The sequence below is a fragment of the Xiphophorus maculatus genome, chromosome 2, assembly GCF_002775205.1.
Source record: "Xiphophorus maculatus strain JP 163 A chromosome 2, X_maculatus-5.0-male, whole genome shotgun sequence".
NCBI classification, from domain to species: Eukaryota; Metazoa; Chordata; class Actinopteri; order Cyprinodontiformes; family Poeciliidae; genus Xiphophorus; species Xiphophorus maculatus.
In genome coordinates, this window is record NC_036444.1 from 15,267,433 (window position 1) to 15,279,394 (window position 11,962).

The following is an 11,962-nucleotide window of genomic DNA, read 5'->3' on the forward strand; positions in this document are numbered from 1 at the left end:
GAAAAATATGGCAGACTTACCGATGCCGAAAGCTAAGTTCAAGTCCAAAACTTTGTATCAACCAACAACTTGTACTTTGATGCACCACAAACATCTGATAAAAGTTATGATATTCAACGCACAAATAGGGATTAATCACATAATTCCATAATTCCTGTTAGATCTAAAACTACTACACCTATCTAAAACTCTGCAGAACTTTTTTTCAGTACTTAAAAAAACATCATCTAAATTATTTACACCTCTGGTAGATACATGTTTAAAATTCTTTGTATCTAGTTTAGAAGTTTGATATTAATAAGAAATGAGACAAAAGTCTCTCCAAAGACAAAACAATTACAAAATAAATATAAATTTTGAAAATAACAACACGTCTTTTGTTTACATTTAATTTAAAAATGGCATGATGAACATGATTTAAACTCTTCTTAATAATCAATTAAAAAATATATTGGCAATGCAGCAATTAGACACATCATATATTTCCCATATTTTATGTTTCCTATTTAAGTTTGATCATTTATCTCTAACTGTGATAAGTTTTAAGTTGGAAGACCTCATTGCCATCCCCCTAATCTGTTGCAATCTCCATAGGTTATCTATTGTATTCCAGTCAGGAATCTGGCTTAATATTAGTTCTGGTCAAAAAAAGCATGTAAGTAAAATCAAAGCACTACTTAAATCTTAATGAAGCATACATACTTTGGGTCCTGACTATAGTTTGTTTCAACATGTGTTGACCTTCTATTGCAGCCCTTACCTATTTGAAAAACTTGCAGGCTATTATTATTATTAGGGTGGTATTCTTCACCTGTGTCTACCCTGACAGACAAAAAAATAATATATAGCCTGCAGCAGTCTGTTGAAGTATGCATCAACAATTTAAACCTATGCTTTCAGAATTCCACTTTTTTTGACAGAAAGACTAGGAATATGAAACACATAATTGATGTCATATGACAGAGACTTTGTTTTAACCCCACACTAAAAGAAAATTCAAAACCTTACTTGGTGGTATGCAATGATTTTTTTTCACTAAAATATTTATATTTGACCTAAAATTAATTTAAAAATCTGCAAACATGCATGGCTAAAGACAACAGAAACTCATGTTTTTTTGTTTTTTTTCCAAGCACACAGTCACCATTTACACCGTGTTCAAAATTATTATGCAAATTGGATTTAAGTATCATAAAGATTACTTTTTTTTTGTGGTATTAAATTTATAGATGGTATTGTGTGTCAGGGCTCTTTGAATCATTATAATTAATTTAGTTTGTCTGGTGAGCTCAATTAAAGGAAATCTACTTAAGAAGGATGTTCCACATTATTAAGCAGGCCACAGGTTTCAAGCAATAAGGGAAAGAGAAAGGATCTCTCTGCTGACAAAAATCATCAGATAGTGTAGTGCCGTATGACAAGGTATGAAAACATTAGATATTTAACAAAAACTGAAGCGTTGTCGCACTGTGAAGATATATGTGGCTGATTCAGAACAAATTTGATTCATACTGTAATAGCTCATGGCTTGAAAATTATACTGACCATCATTTGCATTGACCATGTAAGAAAATCTGAGAAAATGTCACTTGCATAATAATTTGGAACACAGCGTATGTTGCTGTCTCATAGCGAAACTGAAGAGGCGCTTCAACAACAGCCAGCTGAGATCTATCGTTTTGCCGCCCAGCAGCAGCCCCGCTGGTGAATGCTTATGTGTCTGTTCCTGTGCAGTCATACAGAAGTGAAGGGAAGCAGGCTCTTTGTTTGGCCAGTCCATGGGAATGGCCTCACTCTGTTAAAGCTCTCTGAGAAACGATATGCTGATTCTATAGGCAGGACCATAAGAGTGTGAATCACCCTCTTCTCATCACTGGGAAGATGCACAACCAGAATACAGTGATGAGGGGGGAAAGACAAGTAAAACTGAATGATATTAAGGTAATTAGAAAGGAATTAAATGATAGGATACTGAGAAAGCAAAAAAAGAGAGAGACAGAGATAGACGAGCAAGTAAAAAGTGAACAGAGGAGCTGGATGGTACTTTGGCAGCTTCTGTGTGTTCCCAGGAGGATTACTCAAACACTGGATGCAAAAGACTGAAAACAAAACCACACTGAAGCCCCATGAATGGTCATGCACATCCGTTTACTTGCCCAAACTCACACATCTCAGAGACTGTGCTCCTGCTGGGTCTGCTGTCTATTTCACCTGGATTCTCACCTCTTTTTTCCTACTTCTACTGTCCTTTTCTCTCCCAGTTTCCCAGCTCAGTAACTACCATCTATCTCCCTCCCACCAGTGAGAGGAGAGCTTTGACTGCACTTACTGGCAGGTAACATATGTTCCATCTTCTGGCTGTTTGCCCAAAGGCAGGATGATTTAGTCACACAAAGTGCCTCAAGAAGAACAGACCCCACCTTTTTTTCCTCAATCACAGTCTGTGATTTATGTACACAAGACTAATGAAACAATTTTATGGTTTTGTTTCTTTTCTTTTCCATATTTTAATCTTTTAATTTATCCCTCCCACACAGTAATTTTCTCACACTCTCACAACACGTCTGCCACTGGTATAATCTCACTTCAGAAGTGTTTCCACATTATTTTTGGATTGATTTTTTCAAGGAACAACACTGCACTGAAGGAGCAATGTATAAAACAAAGAACATGAGCATGCATTATTTTAACCTGTTTATTATCGTTTCATGCAAACTTTCTGCAGCAGTTATTTTCAAACGATTGATAAAACTCCACAACAACAGAAATACCAGTTGGGGCACAAAATGACTGATGGAGAACAGCCATTTGTGGTGATGTTAATGCTTCAGGGCCCCGCATGTGTTGGCATGTTGCTCTGACATGTATTTGCTTTTGTCCCAAATCTATTCCCTAACAATGTTGCAGCCAGTATACTTGGACAAAATTATTTGCAGCACAAAACAGGAAAAAGAAATTGCATTTTCATTCTCCAACACAAAATCATTTTCTCTGATCTACTTAACTTCATCAATAACTTTTTTCTGGGCAAATCTTGATCAGTCTGATGTACATGCCCCCTGGTGGCTGTAGAGTAACACTCTTAAAGTACATGTTAATGAACACACAGAGAAAAGCCCCACAGGTAAAAAATTACTTTAAGGGTCATAAAGTTAATTTGATTATTTCTGCTATTTGTGTCTGAGCTGGGGGAACATGTGTTGCATGCTGCAACAGATTCTAAATAAATTACCCTGTAGCAATCTTTCTTTCACAGCCATGTTTATAACATTCATCTGATTTGACTGCCAGTACAATCACATTTGAAGAAAAAAAACATGATATAAATGAGCACTTTACCTGAAGAGGTAATTAGTATGAAGTAAAAGATGTAACTATCAAGCATAAAGCATTGAATATAGTCATTTGAACTCATTGTTGGCTCAGTAGTTAAAACATGTTGCGCAAAATGCTGTAAGGTAAAAGGCAGTGTGGTGGCTTGTTAGGCTCAACCGGAAGTGGGGGCCCAAATGTTCTTTTGGGCCTCCTACAATTCTGGGCCTGGCTCTGGTGCAAATGAATATTGAAAACATGCAAAACATACTTGATAGGATTGCTGTCTGTAGCTACTGTTCATATAATGAACACATATGCTTGCATGCATCAGAACATGCTTACTATTAAGTGACTCGTTGTGCTTTGCAGTCTGTCTGAGCTTGCCTTGAATGTCTGCTGTGTTCATTCATGTAGGTTAGAAATGCAACATAGATAGCAGTCTCTGGAAAGAAATGTGTTAGCTGCCTGGACACTGCTGTTCAGAATCCCCCTTCAAGGCCAGGGTTTTCCCTTGACAATACCAACACAAACCGCATTTTGAAGCCTGCACCACCAGAGGAACATGTACACTACAATCCATCATTTATCCGAGACTCACAGTTCACAGGAGCGTCTGCAAGCGCCTGCCCAGAATCACTTTCCAGACAAGCCAAGATGCAGAAGGCAATCAACTCAAGGTGCCAAGAGACTTGGTTTCCATGGTGACATTGATGGTACCTTTGAAAAAGTGCCTGTTTCCGTGAGTGCGTTTTATTGAGCATGCATGCGTTTTAATATGAAAGCGAAAAAGGACTATGATGATTGGCTATGGAGATGGGTGGCGCAACCACGGCACAAAAACAAGCGTTTGTAAAATTTGGTTTTCTCAGATGTAAATATGTAGGGCAACAGAAAAAGGGAATTCCTTTACATCATGCCATTAATTTGCAAAAACAGGAAGTTGTATTCATTTCCGATCGCATTAGAAATACAGTACAGGAGAAAATGCATCTTGAAAACCCTTTTTCAAAATATAATGTTTTAGATTTGCATTGTAATTCACACATTTAGATCATTAAACCATTTAAGTCCACCTGAATCTATGGTCTTTCAAATATCGGTTAATCACGTGGCCAAAATGTAAACACTATCAATTCCGAATTTAGCTCGAAGCAACTTGTTGACAGCTAATTCAAACAAAAAGATAGCCTACTTGCGTTTTTGTTGAAGCAAATGTTTATTTAGATACCAGATTCCACCATGATTAAAGAAGCAAAAGCCACAAAATTACCCAATGACAAGCTTTTACATCTCTAGGTGTTGCAATTAATTTTGGACAGAGGCTTCAGTCTGAACCGGAATGCACATTTTGTTCTTTTTTAAAACACATAACTTGACTCTTTCATAGTTTGCTTAAACTTTTTCATGCACCTCTTCTTGTAATTTCAGAATTATGACAGAAATAATTGCACTGTTTTATATGACTTATTATGGTTATTAAAACCTTGGTAGTCTGCGCTGTACGACTTTTCTTTGAAATATGTTTCTATTTATTTGTTGTGTCTATAGTCAATGGTCAATGTAGCATCGCAATCCCATGCTCATTTCAGAATGGAAATATTAACTTCAGTAATTCAGCACCTGAATAAATGGCTAAAGTTTAACTTCTGCTGTTTTAACTGTAAAACAGCTAAAATCACAATTTAAACAATTGTTTCCCCTATAATCTACAGTAAAAAGCGTTCTGTCGTTTGCACGATAAAATGAAAAAAAAAAAAAAAGCATCTTACCTTTGCTGGGAACCACGATGGGAAAGTTTTTCTTTCTCTCTCTCTCTCTTTTTTTTTTTTTTTTTTTTTTGGTGTGTGTGCAGGCTCTATAAGCGCATCCGCTTCAGACTGGGTGAGCCACAACGGTCCGGGACAGGAGCGCTTCACACACCAGAGGGGCTTCTTTTTTTTTCTGTCAGTAAAATCCGAGCAGCTCCTGCAGCTCAACGCTCCCACTGAATGAGCTCTGTCTTACCTCGCTCTTCGACGCTTTACTCCCCACCGTCTACCTCCTCCTCGTCTCCCCCTCCCACCCTCCTTCTTTGTCTCTTCTGCATGGGAATGCCAACTCCCGTTGGTCGAAGATGCAGCCTACACCCTAACATCCCCTCTTCCTCCCTCTGTCTCCTTATTCTTCTCTCTCTTTTTAGTACCCTCACGCAAACACTATTTAGTGTTAAAGTTCATGCGAAATCTGTTGAGGACGGGAAGCACATGGAGAGAGTCTGTGATCAGAACTGATCACAGACTGAATCCTAATTGCCTAAAACGTAGCTTTAACATTTTAGGGAAAGTGCTGTTCTCTGTCTTTGTGTACATTCTTTTTTTTTTGACAGAAATAAATGTTTTAGACCTGCTCTGTTCACACGTGTGTCAGGAAATCTAGAGTTTGTCTGTGTAGTCTGTTAGAATAAGCAAAGTACACCATGTCCCATTGGTCAACCCATTAATTTACAGCATGCCCCACAAGTATAGGCAAACCTTCATGTTTAAAGAGTCATTAAATACATTACTCCTATATTGCACTAAGTATGACCAGAATTGTTTTTAAAATATATTAAATAGTCTTTAAGTTGAGTACATTTATATAGTATTGGTTACCCTAATCACTCTTGTAAAAGAAATCTGACAGAATATTCACCTTCTCAAACATGCCAGATTAGATTTTTATGTGTAAATATGAGATTGATATGAACAAATAAATACATTTAATGTCTCACTTTTATATTGTTAGTTTATTCACACTTCAATTAAACTTTATTGCTTTTTTGTGGGACATTTTTTATTATGATACACTGACCATAAAATTATATTGGAGCGAATATCTAACATGCTAAATCACATTTGCATGTTTGCAACTAATTATAGCTAAAGGTAATTTGGGTAAGGTAATTTGTCTTGGTTTTATTTTGTGAAATCATAATTCCCAACCAAAACTGAGATAACAGCTGAGTAAATTTTGATACCGATAAGCTAATTATTACATTTATTCAAAGTAATAATGCTATACATAACACAAATACCTGTCTCATGTTTCCCTAATTTGTTGATAATACACTGCACTTTCTGCAGAAGAAGATCATACAACACTCTAACATGGCCATTTTCCCCAGTGTTTTTTGTCTTCAGTAACACCCAACAGTTCTATCAGTTGCAGAAGCCTTTTCATATGAAACAAAACAACACCTGGCTATGAAAAAGAGCTTCATGTGGGCTGCAGCAATTAGAGTCTCACTGGTTCTACTTGCGGCTTTGCCACCAGACAACAAGAAGAAAGTACAGAATATAATTGCCAATGTGAGTGTACCAATACAATATGAAGTCGTTTCTTTTTTTTTTATTCTCTTAGCTGCTTAAAATTGTGCACATATGAAGATACATGATCAAAACAGAAAACACTGGTCAAATCAACAAGCAGATATGTTGTGAAGCACTTTGGTCAGATGAGGTTCTTGTAATTGTGCTGTGTTAATAAACTTTGACTTGTGACTTCTGCCTTTGGTGCAAGCAGTTTCAGGTTTCACTAGAGGAGTGAGCAGATAACCTTTGGTTTCTGACTGAGCAGGTGTGCTGGCAGGAACAGCCTGAGCATGTGTGACGCATGATTAAAAAGCCCAAGAAAGGCTGAGGAAAAGACATCATTAAAGAAGCATGTTGATGGAGAGTTTCCTGTACGGTTTGCTTAAAATAGTCTCCAGACGTCAATTTATCACTACTAGATAAAGCACATGAACATTAAACTTTGATCTTGATTTATGAATTTATAGCAGTAATTTATAGCCTTCATCTACTTGTCCTTTGCTAATGTTTTTTTTTCATGTTATGTTAGACCACATTCCTGCAATTTAATCTTACCTACTCTTTTGATCAACTGCATCACGTAGTTCAAAAGAACGGTGGTTATACTGAATACTAAACATTAAAAATGCTAACATTTTTTTTGCTAATTTTGAATGGATTATGTACACTTTCTTCTAGAAAGTGGATAAATTATTAAAAATTATGTTTTGATTTAACTTAATAAAATTTGAGCACATTTGCACATTAACCAACTGCACATGTGCTGTTGTCTAATGTGCTCAGATTTCATTCAGTATATTCCCAGTTTCTCATTTTCTGTTTAACATTAACGTTTTGAGTTGATTGAGATCATTGCATTGGTTCAATGGGAATAGTAGCCATCAATCAATCAATCAATCAATCAATCAATCAATCAATCAATCAATCAATCAATCAATCAATCAATCAATCAATCAATCAATCAATCAATCAATCAATCAATCAATCAATCAATCAATCAGTTTTATTTTCAATTCCTCTTACATGTCCAGACATACAAGGGAATCGAAATGACGTTTCTCACTAACCCACAGTGATACAAGACAGGGCGTTACTAACATTGAGTAACAATAAAAGACACAGTCTAACTAAAATTATCCTAAACAATTAATAAATAGATGTACAATAACTAGACATATAGCGTAAAAAGTTTTACAACTGAGAATGTATATATATATATATATAAGTATATGGAGATATACAGATACAAAAAGTGGCAGAAGTGCAGAGTTTATGTGCCGACTTTGCCCTCTATGTTAGGAATGAATCAGGAATGAATCGTTTGATGACAATGAAAGGTCATGCATAAAATAGCAACTGTTGTCTGACATCTCTGAAAGAAGGGAAGATAAACATTGGCAATATGAGCTATAATTCAGCTTTGTTTCTTACCAAAAAAATAAAATCTCTTTGTCACAGTCTGACATTCCCTTCTCTTGATATATTAACTCAGAACAGTGATAGACGGTGAGCAGTGAATTATGTATGTCATATAATTTGAAAAACTAAATTTCCTGCTAATACTGAAGTCAGATTAGAGATAAATACATATGAGAAATTGACTTAATAAGGCGCTGCATGTCGCACATCATGTGAGGGTTTTACAGGTGGTTTTTTATTATGACACAACATGATGGTTTTTTTTTGTTTGTTTCTGTTAATTTTATTTTATTTTTATCTGTATTTTATTTTTAATACAGAGATTCTGCTGTGATTTTTGTATGTAAGAATACTTTCTAATCATGGGCGTAGGTTTGGATATGGACGGTCCTGACATGTCACGACCAATATTCAAGGATATAAAATAGTCCCGACCAATTTTTATTGGCCATATTAATAAAATAAAAAAAAACATATGTATTTTTTAACAAAAACAAAATAAATAAACGAAAATCTACATTGATTAGTTTAATATTTCAATATACTACGCAGTGGTAGCATTCATTTTAAAATTCGCTGTTATGAACTATGACGACCCGCTATTGGCTCACAGAACGTGGATCTACGTTCTTTGATTAGCTGCACCAGGCAGCGGCCAGCTGGCCACACGCGGAACGGAAGCTTGGTCCATGGTGCTGACAGTGAACGCGTCTCCTTCTGAGTTTGACATTTATTATGAGTCTCCGAGACCATGTCACCACCAAAAAAGAAAAGGACGACAGACATTAGAAGTTATTTCGCTACCTCGGCTGTAAGTACAGTGAGTGGACCCATAAGTTAGATATCTATCACGCAATAATATCTCAACAATTGGATCTTTTTCCTGAAGTGCAAGAAGTCATTTTTTGTTCTTATCTGCAATTGTGTTTGTTGTATAATCAGTAGATCCAGAGGATATTTCTTTTGATCTTACTTGTAATGTTTGCTGAATTTTGAAAAGGAAAAAGTAAAGTGTTGTAAGTTGTAAGGTCCCACCAAAACTTAGACCAAACTTATGCCCTTGTTTCTAATCCCATATATATATATACAGTATATACTGTACAGTATATATATATATATATATATATATATATATATATATATATATATATATATATATATATATATATATATATATATATATATTTCAATTTGATACTGATGGGATATGACATCAGTTCATCAGTTAATTGATCTAAAGATTTATTTTAAAAGATATAAAATTAAAAACCTGAATACATTTTGCTCTTGTTTTATACATTTGTTCAAATGTTAACACGTCTGTTCTACACTACAAAAAATTATATTGGCTATTAAACTTCATTCACTAGATAGATAATGAGACTAAATATTTATTAAAAAATCTTGCACCCTTTTCTGATAACTGTCAGAAATGACATAAGTTTTTGACTCACAAGACACTGAGAAGAATGTGACATTTCTCAATAGGTAACGGTTAGTAATTCACCTGTTAAGGTGAGGCATGCCCTGCTGATTGCAGCCACAAATACATCATCTGGCATTTTAGAGCATAATTTTTGGAGAGTCATACTGATCACCAATCTTTCCTGTGTGGACTCAGAGCCTTTCTGTTAATGTTCAAAATGTCAGAGTGAATTCCTATGATTTTATTGGTTGTGTTACATGTTTTGTTTTTTGTTTTTTTTTGTTTACATAAAAATATGTTAATAATGTTAATAATGTCCATAATGCTATAAGACAGCATTATGGAACGAGACAGTAAATACATTTACATGTGAAAGTACATACAAGCAGGATATTTTTTTTACCACAATCTAATGAATGGCACAAACAGCTTAATATGGAGCCTAATATTGGCCTGCTGAGCAAAGCAATTTCTTTAAATACATTTCATACATTTATACATGTTGGCTTACTCAAAACTATTTCTTTTCATTTCTTCTCTGACTTTGCAACATCAGCACTTTTGATACAGTAGTATCTCAGAAACCATGTGTTGGCATTTTTAGAGAAAGCACTCAATGTTGGGTTCTCTGAGCTGTGTCAAAGCGGTGGGTGCGTTTCTCCTAAGCTCTCTCTACGCAGATTGTGGTGGGCAGGACTAGACCTGATCTGGCAGCAATCAGAAGCAGTGATAAGAGGAGTGGTTTCCCCCGAGGCAGACACCAGCTGATTCACTCACTTCAAGTGATAACCAGATCTGAAGTTAGAACTTATTTACCCTGAAAACTTTCCATGTCGTCCCTCCTTGCTGTCAGTTTCTCAGATGAAGATCTCCTCCTGGATTCCTGGATTCTGTTCTGCGTCTGGCTGCTCTGATGTTGCTCTGATGTTCCTCCAAAAGTCTCCATGGCAATACTTAGATTGTTCCTATGACAAAAAAAAAACTTTCCCTCCTTACCTATTCAAATCTTCATCCAACCTCCAGTAATATTAATAATCACCCACCTTCCCTCCTAGAGAGGCCCTGTGTTGATCCTCTCCCCTGCTAGTGCCCTACTCTTTCCTGAAATGCCACTTGTCCACAATAAAACTATTAACCTTCCTGATCCTGTGTGCCCATTGTCTGCATCAGAGTCTAATAAAAACAATTAATATGACACACATATATGATTTTTGTGTGTGCCTCTTATACCTTTTTAAAAGCATGAATGGTAGTCTATTTGGAAAATTTAAGACAAACTGGCACTCTGCACAGTAAGAAAACTAAATATTATATTTAAAGAGAGTTCCTATGGTTTTGCTCAAGGTTTGAAGTAGTCATCCTTTATCACACTGTCTGAAATTTTAAGCCCTAGAGTCACATGTGACCATTTATGCCATTCACAGTAATAACCTCGGCCATTAATGTTACAGAACTGAGCAATGTTAAAGAAAATACAGAAGGAGGGTGATTCACCCAAACTCTTCACTAATGGATTGCACAAATTGCTTCAGTCTCAGATTATTATATTGCAATAAAATGTTTTTAACCTCTGGTTATTTGGGTATTATGTGTATAGAAAATCTGCATCGGCAACATTAATGCTTAAAAACAAATTACACCTTCAAAGCAAGTATTCAGATTCCATAAAAAATGAATATAATTCCCAATTATGAATTAATTCAATTTTGTCGCATTATGAGAGTCTAATTTACCAGCAAAGCAGATGGATCCATTTTCTTCATCCCAGGACACTAAAAGTAAAAATGGTAGCAGACACCAAACTGCGGACGTCAACTGAGTCCCTTTGTGAAATACAAGGGTAAGAATTGTACCCCACTGCCTCTCAATGTGCTAACCACTTTCTCATGGCAGCATTTTCTCACCATTACTCTGGTTTAAACTAAGACAACGTCTCTGTTTCCAGGTCAGCCAGACTATGGTTGAGTGTTTTCTGTCTCTGTCTATTGATGGAGCCTTGTGAGTTTACAAGTGCCTGTGAACGGAGACCATCCTCTGGGAAACACAGAACTTTGGTGATCTCAACCTTTTGTTAAAAAAAGGAAGAAGACTGTGTGTCTTTTACTGATAGTGATAGTAGTACATGCTTAAATCTGTCCCCTAAGATATAGACATAGGCAAATATTTGATTAAATATTTCTGCACTAGATCAAAGTCAGTTTTCTAATTACTAATACTGTATTTTGTAAATCCTATCTTTCATGAGTTTCAGAGTATTTTATTTATGGTTTGAGTTGTTCATTCAACTGTAATTGCTTTCTCTAAAGTTACATATTGTATATTGAAGCCACCATACTGAGGGTTCTGAATTCTACTTTATAACATTGTAATCATGCTTTTACATGTTGAGTCTTCAGACTATTTTTCAGTTCTTTCAAACATGTTTTTTGGTCCGATGACGTGATTTTATCTTTTTTCTTTGATTTAAATGCTT